Source organism: Canis aureus, chromosome 26 (assembly GCF_053574225.1).
Source record: "Canis aureus isolate CA01 chromosome 26, VMU_Caureus_v.1.0, whole genome shotgun sequence".
NCBI classification, from domain to species: Eukaryota; Metazoa; Chordata; class Mammalia; order Carnivora; family Canidae; genus Canis; species Canis aureus.
Genome location: NC_135636.1, coordinates 6338911 through 6349358, shown reverse-complemented (window position 1 = coordinate 6349358; position 10448 = coordinate 6338911). Strand labels below are relative to the sequence as shown.

The 10448-nt window shown below is 47.0% G+C and overlaps 1 long non-coding RNA gene across 1 annotated transcript in view; it reads left to right on the top strand.

The window, feature by feature from the left end:
- Window positions 1-4722: 4722 nt before the first annotated feature.
- Window positions 4723-10448, top strand: part of LOC144298768 (uncharacterized) — a 28737-nt gene continuing 23011 nt past the window's right edge. The window contains exons 1-2 of the long non-coding RNA XR_013365652.1: window positions 4723-5167; window positions 5326-5517. This is a non-coding gene — a long non-coding RNA (uncharacterized LOC144298768). The remainder of the gene's footprint in view (window positions 5168-5325; window positions 5518-10448) is intronic.

Genomic DNA, 10448 nt, shown 5'->3' with positions numbered 1-10448 from the left:
TTCAAAAATTCTTTTAGAAATGTCAAGGTGACTGGTGTATTAAAAAAATGAGCCAGAGCAAACAAGGATGACATTCTTTTAATTCTTTTCCTGCTAGGTCATTTTCTCCTTAACATCTAGCTCTGTGTACCATCATCTTCCATAATAGACCTTCAGCCTACTCAAAGGTCCACAGTTCAGGGAAATTGTAAAGTAGGTGAGGTTTTTTTAATCACTTGACCCAGATACCCCTTCACCTTTTCTCACCAAGCCTCTGGCTGATGTTTAGACTTGAAGACTTAGAAAATGAGAAAGTCATGCTGGCAGCTTACCTGTGCTGCACCTGCTAAAGAACAAGAACAGAAATCACTAATGGTGGCCTCATACACTGGCCACTGGGGTGGCGATATCCAGCTCTTCATTACATCTCACCTGCGACTGCCAGGTCAGCCTCACTCTGTGGCCATGTATTGCCAGATTTGCAGTGTTTGCTAGCTAAGAAATGCCACTTTGAGTTTAGAATCTGGTTTTGGCATATTTTTTCAGTGAGTGTGTCTATGCATCACATCGATGAAGGTGGTGATCTGAGGGTTTTGTCATTAGGTTAAATCATATATATTTGCTATTGTTCGATTATTTTTAGTCTACAGAAATAATTTTTCTGTATGGTTTTACTTAAGGAATTGCTTGCTTTCATGACTCCACAATGAAAAATAGAAAGAAGTATGCATAGCTGACTTTTGAGAAACTATGTTTTCTGGAAAATTCCTAAATCCAATTTCTATATACTGAATGCAATTTCCCTCTCAAGCATAGAAAAATCAGTCACTTCAGAAAACTATTTGCTCCCTAGATATTACAAAATCACACTTAGGAAAGAAATTAACGTAAAAGAAGACTGATAGAAAATCAGGACGCAAACTAATCATCATTTCTGAAACCCTGAACATGAAGCAGAATTTCTAGAAGTGGCAACATAAATGTCTAAGGAAAAACAATTGTTTAATTAAGAAAACCTGTTGCATAGAAATACTACCTTCCTACATATTTATAGGACAAATTGAGGTCTGGGGTATATTCCTGGGTGTCTTCAGATTCAAATGAAAATTTAAAAAATTTCCATTTTAATTTTCCTGATAACACAGAACACATAAGCTGGCATTCCTCCACAACTTCAGAGCTTCACTGGTCATTAAGTCTCTGTCACTGAGTGTGGCCAGAAGCCAGGCTATGGGGGGACAGACAGGCTTGTCAGTGAGACAGAAATGGCTATAACTCAACTGTACTGGCTCATCTATCCCAAAAAGCTGACAGTAGCCGAGGCATATTTGTGGCATGTTTGTGTTTGTTGTAGCTGTTGATTTTTAGCTAATAGCTTTCTCAGACTGTGGCTTTGTATATGTCAACTTGCAACAGATCCCAAGTAGTAATAACATACAGAATATGAGCAAAAACTTGTCATTATATGGTATTTTCTGCTTTTGAGTACTGCATTCTTTAACATGTCATTAGAGTTGATTGATCCATCAAAATAAATAAATTCCTAAAAGAAATAAAAAAGTTGAAAGTGACAATGATGGCATAACAAAAGATGTCCACCATTCTTAATGGCAAACAAGACAGGAAAGCAAATAGTAAATACATCTTTCTACACTTAAATTCAACACAGACAACTTTGTTTCACCCAGATACCATCTATTTTGGTAAATTCATGTGGGTAATTTGAATTTATTCCTCTTAAAGTTTTGGATGTGATAAATGCATAAATTTGTTTGGCTGTTATCCATTGTTATATTCATTTCATAAAAATCTTTTCTTTTCTTTTTTTTAACGAAAACTTTTTCTTTACAAAAGGTTGGTGCTTTTTCCAGGTTTGGTGAGCACTATTGCAGAATTACAGCCTTGAACCAACCTCTGGTTTTTCTGGTGGGTCCTAATACTGAGGAAAGAGCTGGATTGGGGTGATCAGTAGGAGTCACAGAGGAGACAAGGCCAAGATCTCTACCCCAGGGGTGGAGGAACAGGTTCACCTCTTCTGCCTCTGGTGGGCACCAGCACCAGCAGGTTGGGTTTCTGAGAGCTCAAGAAGTGTATTCTTGAGTTTCAGGCTTCCAGAATTGGGCAGGGAGGTGCTATCCCCGGGAAGGGCCGTTGGCCATCTGTCTGGGATGGTCTACAGAAATGCTCCATCTGGATTAACAGGGAGAAGTCAGAGGCCTTACTTCCTGGATGGCCCTTGGCCCCAACCTGTTCTGACTTACACCACTTAGAAACTCTTTCTTTGAAAAAGTGAGCACCTTGTGTCTGTGGCTGTGCAAGGAGTCCACTTTGGAGCTGCGGTCCACATTTAGCAGGCCATACTTTTGGCCTAACACAGCTGGGGATGCAGCCCTTTTGCAGGAAAATATAAATTGCAGAATTTCTTGGTGGGTCAAGCCAAACCCTCAAAGACAAGTTCTGGATAAAGTAATCCATTACATCAGGGGTTGGCAAATTGTGATTCAAGGACCAGTTCCAGTGTACTGCCTGTTTTTCTAAAAAAGTTTTATTGGTACGCAGCCACACCCATTTGTCTTCATTTTGTCTGTGGCTACCTTCCTACTCTAATCACAATTGACTGGTTGCTACAGAGATCTAATCTACGGCCTGCTTAGCGTAAACTGTTTTCTTTCTAGCTCTTTACAGAAACTGTTTGTTGGCCTCCACATTACAGGCATTAAAGGAAAACAGGTCCATGCCAGGAGACCCTGGGAGCATCCCACACAATCACAGTACACGGTACTGTGTACCCTTCCAGCTCTGGCTCCCAGGTTGTGAGACCGTCAAAAGCTCTTTGAGCTCTCCTTGCAAAATAACATCAGACTTTGCAAAAGGAATGAGAGCAACCAAGTGACTGCTTTTTCCTAGAGGTTATGTGGGCTATGGGGCTACTAGACCAAGTTCTAGTGCCTTCTGCCTCGGTTGCTACCTGAGTGAACCCAGGCACTTTCCTGACCCTCCTGCTCTGTGACTTAGTTTCCTTCAGTGTAAGATGAAGAGAAGTAAATGCTTGTCTCATTGCATTTTTATAAAGAGGAAATAAGAAGTTCAGAGTAAGGTATTTAGAAACTAGCCTGACACATATTAAGTATTCAGTAGACTTGAGGATTCCTGAGTTCAAGGGATCCCAGAGGGGGCACTGTCATTACCATCCATTGGAAAAGGGAGTTGCAATCCAGAGATAAGGTGATCCTCTCCATCTGTGAGATAAAACTTTCTTACTCTGATTTTACAGATAGGGAAAACAGAGATAAAACAGCCCAGAGGTTCTGGAGCTCCGACTTGTCCAGCACCTTGTCTGCCCCATGGAAGGCACCAGTGCATGCCCTCCCCTGCTACACGTATTGATCCACTCTGGAGAAATGCAGCACTTTGGGGTCCTACTACTGAGGAGTTCTGGAGGAATTCAAGTAGAAAATGCCTCTGGCACAAATTCTCCGACTGGATTAGTTGATTTAAGCCAGAGCTTCCCTGGCTGGCCCCCTTTTCTTGGGTCTGGTATTGCAATGGGTCCATCTAGTGGTCAAAGGCAAGAATTTCCAACCATCAGGCCTCTGGAAAGCAGCATAGCCAGAGACCCCTTCCAGTCTGTGTCCGGTCTAGCTGTCCACCAGCTCACCAGGTCAAGGGACAGGCAAACTGGCCAGATACTGGCCTTGGGGCTACCTGGCAGTGGGCGTGTTTGCAAACGCACTAAGGAAGGACATTTACAGTGACCAGTGCTCCCTCCTCAGACAGGTGCTCCTCCTTTCAGAGCCTCTGTATATGAGGTCAGTCAGAGGCAATTCACCCAAGGGGACATTTGACCATGTCTGGAGATGACTTTGGTTGTCACCATTGGGAGATGCTACTGGCATCCAGCGGGTAGAGGCCGGGGATGATGCTTACACCATGCAGCGCACGGAATAGACCCCACTACAAATAACAATCCAACCTCTCCTGTCAGTTGTGTTATCTGTCCTTAAGAAACCCAACTGTGCCCTCCTTATAAATGGGACTGCCATGTTGTGTAGGCAGGAGGTTTGAGTGAGGCTGTGCGTGCTCAGAGTCTTTGCATATGTTATTCCTTCTGCTCAGATGGCTCTTCCATCTTCCTTATTCCCTTATCTCATATTTTCCCTTCAACTCTCAGCTCAAGAGCACATGTGCAAGGAAGCTCATCTGGTCACCTCTGCCTCTTTGTTTCTTTCTGGTCTCTTTACAGACAGGGAGACAAGGATTGTGGGGAAGATGTTTATTTAAGAGGTGACCCCGGGACACACGTGGAGGGGATAGGGAAGAAACAGCAGTGGTAGTGGCATTCGGGGCAGTGAAGGGGAAAGTAGTGAGCAGTTATTACCTGAGCAGCTGAGGCCTTATCTCCAGGGAGGGGAGTGCAGACCTATGTTAGGTGAGCCTCAGAACTATCTCCCTCAGGAGGAGAAACCTGGGGTATTTGTCCTCCAGCTTCCATCTCTCATGGGGGAGGGCTGATTCTGTGCACTGCCCTGTCCGTGTGCTGGCAAGGAGTGACAGGTGCATACTAGGCGTTGACAGGTGCTGGGTTCACTTCTCCGACTGAAGCTCTAGAGATCGGCAACCAGGGGCCTGGCATGGTTGAGTGCACAGCTGTGCTTGGCAGCTGTGACATCACCATGGAGGCAGTTCTAGCTCCTTGCTCTCCGTGGCCACATCATCAGGGCTTCAGAAATCTACGATTGTTAAGTCATATCCCCAGCTAGACTGGGCTTAGTTTGCTTAGTAAGAAAAGCAATATTTTTGTTGAATTTCACATATTCTACGAAGTAATGAATTAACCTTTTTGAAATCACAAAGGGGATCACAGCAGGAAAATGAAGCCATAGCTTGTCCGAGCGAGTTACTGCACACAGCCATTGGAGATGGGGACGGGGGAACTGGGCAAAGGAGCAGAACACAGGCCGTGAAAGCATTCAGTACTGATTGCAAACACGGCAGGACCCGCCAGTAATAAAATGGGTCAACTCCCCATCTCAGTGTGGACGGATTCTGTGGTGTGTGGAATGAGCTCTGACTTAACAAGCTGGATTCTGAGAGGGTTGAGCTGTCCCTCGCCCTGTTGCTATGGGGGACAACTTTTAGCGACAGAGAGCTAACCAAACAGCATCCATAGACGAGTGGCCAAGACAAGGTAGGTGGAAAGCTTATAACTCTCTATCTTCAGTGACACAAACACACTCCTGATTAATTGGGTAAACAGAGTAAATGACCAGATGGGCTGGCTGAGGCTGTAGAAAATCATACTGATATCAAGCAGGATGAATAATGTCCCTGACGTCCTTTGCTCAGGCTTTTCCCATTTTGTGAAAAGTGGAAAATCCGATAAACATTGATGAAGCACCTATTGTGGCCATGCCTTGAGGCCGGGACATCTGGACTTGAGCAGGAAGGAGGGACATCTGGCGCACATGCTACACCTCCCCTCCCCGCCTCTCCGTTCCTCTGCACCATGGAAACTGCATTTCTCATGCAGCAGAAATGGTAGGTTCAGCCAAGGGCAGGTACTGGCAGACATGGGCTGGTGGAGAAAGGCCCTTCTCCCTGTGTCTTCCTGTGTCATGTGGCATCTCCAGCAGTGGCCCTCCCGACCGTGGCTTCTGCTCCTCCAGAAGGTCCCCTCTCTTTGTCTCCCTGCTGTCCAGCCCAGAACCTGGGCTCTGACAGCACCACGTTGTCCTTCCGCTGCGCCTGCGAGGGATGGCATCAGTTCTTGGCATTATTAATACCTGGATTTGTCACTGTTTCTTATTTCACTCCTGAGCTCACCGCCCCACCCCCGGCCCCCGGCCCCTGTGTGTCGAATTCCCCGTATTGAATTCTCTCGGCTTGAAATAGCCAGTGTGGTCCCTGTTTCCTGCGAGATCCTTCCTTCCCTTCTAGATGTGTTTCATATCTTGTTGCTCTCTGTCACATGGCTTCAGACTCCCCCCTGTCCTTGATGGCCCGAGATATCTATTTCCTTCTTACTCCAGGGCCTTTGCACTTGCTTCCTCTCTGTGTTGTGTTCTTGTTCTGGATCTCTTGGTGGCTGGCACCTTCTCATTCTTCAAATTTCAGCTAAAATGCTATGCTCTCAGAGGCCTTGACTGATAACTCTGTCTGAAGCTGTCCCCCCACCCCACCCCCACTTCAAGTTACTCAACTTTCTTTCAAGGGGCCCTGTTTACTTCTTTCAAATTATGTATCACCATCTGTAATGATTTTATTGACTTGTTTGTACAGCTACTTATCTGTTCTCTGCACTAGAACATAAGCTCCCTGCTTCCAACATTTAACCTTGTGCTGACACAGAGTAGACATTGAAAAAAAAAGTTGGGTGAATGAATGAATGAATGAATGAATGTGTGTTTTGAAACAGTTTGAATCCAGGACAAAATCAAAAGTGAACAAGTTTTTAAAATGGTGTGTTTCATCAATTTTGGAAATAAATCTGGAGCAAGGGGGCATAAGTGTTAGAGTTTGTGAAAGGATCCTCACAGATACTCCTTCTCTTCACTGCACCAGGCCTGTGCTTATAATGGAGAGAACAGTGTTTCCCTGCCTTTTAGTGTATGGTATTCTCTGGGCTAGAAGCCAAGACAGTCACTGTCTGGATGGCAGTAGCTACCCTCCTATTGATGCTTCAAGGGTTATAAGCATCTCACTGCAAAGAAAGGTCATGCTGCTTGTCACTTGGTTGGTCGATCAAATCTGTATCCTATGAGCCTGCCTGAGTTCACCCTCATCTAGGAAATATGTCTCCAGCCCACCTTCCCAGCTCCAGCCCTGCTCCTGTCTTCTCTGCCCCGGGGCTTCCCTTGCCACAGAAACTGGCATCATTGCCATAGGGTTGAATGGGGGCTATGAGGTGGAGTGGGGTAGGACTGAGTGACAAAAAGAAGTAGCTCCAACTCTCCAGTGGGATGATTCCCAGGTGTGGCCACCATGCTTTCTCAAACATGATTAGGCTCCCAGCGACCAGAGTGGTCACCTGGTCACCTGCTTACTGACACCTGGTCATGCTCTTCCTCAGCTGCCTGTCTCTTTTCCCTTCTCCTTCATTTGTGCTTCCTGGACCACATCTCAAATAACCTCCCTGCACCCAATTCCCTGTCTCCAAAGTGAATAGAGAATCCAATCCCCATTTTCTTTTTTTTTTTTAATATTTTTTTAAATTTTTATTTATTTATGATAGTCATACAGAGAGAAAGAGAGAGAGGCAGAGACATAGGCAGAGGGAGAAGCAGGCTCCATGCATCGGGAGCCCGACGTGGGACTCGATCCCGGGTCTCCAGGATCGCGCCCTGGGCCAAAGGCAGGCGCCAAACCGCTGCGCCACCTAGGGATCCCCAATCCCCATTTTCTTAGCAGCTCTTCCTCTTTATTCCCTGTAAGGATTTGCTTCTGTGGAAAAGGTGGGTAGACAGTGAGCACTTCGCTCTCCTGGCTCACCCCTGCTCACTATCTTCCTTACCAGGAGAAAGAATTGGCATCTGGAGAGTTCGTACATACCTGGACCTCTAAAGTAATGGTTTTCCAAGCATATGACAGGCCTGCAACAGCAGGAGCAGTGTTACCCAGGAGCCAGTGAGAGATGCAGTGCTTGCCCCTTGCCCCTGGGGGCTGAGAATCAGAAACTGGAAGTGGGTGTGCTATCACAGGGTGCTGACCAGCCCCCAGGGATCCTAAAACTCGCTGTCATATGGAAAGCAATGCTCCAAAGCCAACTAATCAGAACCAGATGTGCAGGTCATAGGCAGCTTGCTCTGCTTCTAGCTATTGGGGAAAGGTTTGGGTCCCTGATTAGTGCATGAAGATTCTCATCAGTTATGGCAGATGCCCTTGTGCACACTGATTTCTTCATATTAGATAGCCAAAGTGACTCTCCGTGTCCTAAAGCAGATGCTGGCAAGAATAGGGGTTTGGGAGCCAGAAGCACCTGTGTGACATTCCGCCCCAGTGGAGTGACTGGCATCCCGTCAATACTCTGTGTATCCTTAGGATACTTCACGCTCTGGGTGACCCTTCCAGGTGCTTCCACTCTCAAAACCAGCACCTGTGTTTCATTTGCTTGTCTTGCTTGCATGGGGAGCTGGGACAGCCCTCACCTAGTGACAGATGAATTTGAAGATCAATGAGTCACTAGGACTCACAGGATTCAGAAAAGCCATCATATCCGTAGTTACATTTTGTTACAGTGCAAGGACACGGATCCAAATCAGCACCTAGGTGGGTGCAGGGGTGCAGGAGAGCTCCAAGTGATGTCCCAGTGGCACTCCATGGTCAGTGCTTATTCTCCCAGTGATCACGTGTGGACTATTTGCTGACTAGGGAGGCTCACCGGAGCCTTGGACTGTAGGGTTTTTAGTGGTGGTGGGTCACATAGACACAGGTGCCTGCCCACGAGGCTGACCTTAATCTCCAGACTCCCAGAGGTCAAGCTGATACTGTGTGATTGAAGGCCCCCACCATAAATCACACTGCTAGCACAGACGGTCTGGCGTGGCCCAAGGCCCCAGGTAAACAAAGGCACTGTACCAGGAATGACATTCCAGTGCTGAAAGCTTACTTTTTAGTTGCTTAGCAAGAGGCATATCTTTCTCAGCAAGCCCAAGTCTCCAGTGTACATCAAGCATAAAATGCTCCAGCTCCTGCTGAGGGGGTCTCTGCAGATGTGACCAGAATGACCCTGTCTCCAGTTTCCTTTACACCGGAGCCAACAGTAGCCTCAGGGATCCACATTAGCCCTGCCGGTGGCTTAGCTCTTTCCCTGCTGGGTCTCCCCTCCCCCCTTCCCTCTTTCTGAGCTCTGGGAACGTTTCCTAACAAGTCCCCTCATACTAATGTACTTCTGGGGATCCCCAAATAAGATTCTGCAGGAATCTGCCAAGTTCTAAGCTTCCTTAATTTTCTGTATTTCATTAACCCTCTTGTGTAACTAACCATGGCTTTGAAAGCTGCAGGTACACACTTTCTCCACACCTCACCCCTGCAGGTACAACTCAGTCATGTTGACACTGACGACACTTTTTGCTGGCTTTTAGTCAGTGCTCACATAGGCCACTACTTCCTGAGGTCTCCCCACACCAGTACCTCTCCAGGAGTCCCCAGGGGCAGTTTGGTCCCATGTGGTCACCAACATCCTCTGCACCAGGCCATTTCTTCTGGGTGCCACTCCCATATCTCTGCACCTGCCACCTCCACTGGGAGCCGTGGATCCTCAGGCCAGTACCCTTCATGTTGGAAGCAGAGCCAGCTATTGGGTACATAAGGCTGCCTCTGGCCTCTCTGATGGGTGTCACCCTAGTACAAGCAACTCCAGTTCCAAGGTCTTTCCAGACTCATTCTTGCATCTGGCCTCCTCCCCAAAGCCGGCCATGCCCGCCATCCACACTCTGATGGTGGGCCCCTGTCTTTTTCATTCTTTTGCCAATAACTTCTTTAAAGGCCCAGTGTGGACTGGATCTCATCTGGAACTGAGAGCTTCACAAAGATGGTGGCCGCAACTCTCTGTCCTCGTCCTCCTGTCATCTTTCCCTCTCCCTCTGACCCATCTGCCTGCACTAGGCAGTGTGCACCTGCCCTCTGCTCACTCCTCCCGGCAGTGAGGGCTTCCCCATGCAGCTTCTGTTCCCAAAAGGATCTCTTCCTGTCTTCTTAGGGAATGACAATACTACCCCGCTTGTATGCTGCTTCATAGTCAAACTCCCTTCAACCCAGGAAATGCATAGGGCAGGACCACCTCTGACCGAAGGTGGGCAGGTGAGTGTGCTGCTGTAGGAGCTTCCTAGGGCTGCTGCAACAAGTTTCATGAACAGGGTGGCTTAGAACAGCAGAAAGGTAATGACTCACCCTTCTGGAGCCTGGAAGTACAAACTCAAGTTGTTGACAGGGTCATGCTCCCTCTGGAACTTGTAGGGGAGAATCTGTCTTTGCCACTCCCTAGCTCCTGGGGATTGCCATCAATCTTGAGGATCTCTTAGTTTTTAGACACGCATGGCTCCAGGCTCTGCCTTCATCTTCACATGCTGTTCCTCACATGGCCATCTTCTTATAGTAAAGACACCAGTCATTGGATGGGGACCCACTGTGATGGAGTATGAGCTCATCTTAAATGATCACATCTATGACCCCCTCACTCCACATAAAGGCATATTCTCAGGTTCTGTCGACTGGAACTTCAACAGACCTTAGGTAGGGAGACACAACTCAACCTGTACCACTTGCCTAAGGTTCTAAAGCTGGTGAGGGGAAGTTAAATTGCAGAGGTGAGAACATTACTCTCTGGATCTGAAAGAGTGTGTTGTCTGGTGCTAAGATGGTCTAGGTGCCAGTGGCTCCTGAGGCATCCGAATACTGAGGAGAAATCCGTTTTGACATCCAAAAATGTATGCTCTAGTCATTTGTTGTCTTAATAAAGTTTGTTCAAGGAA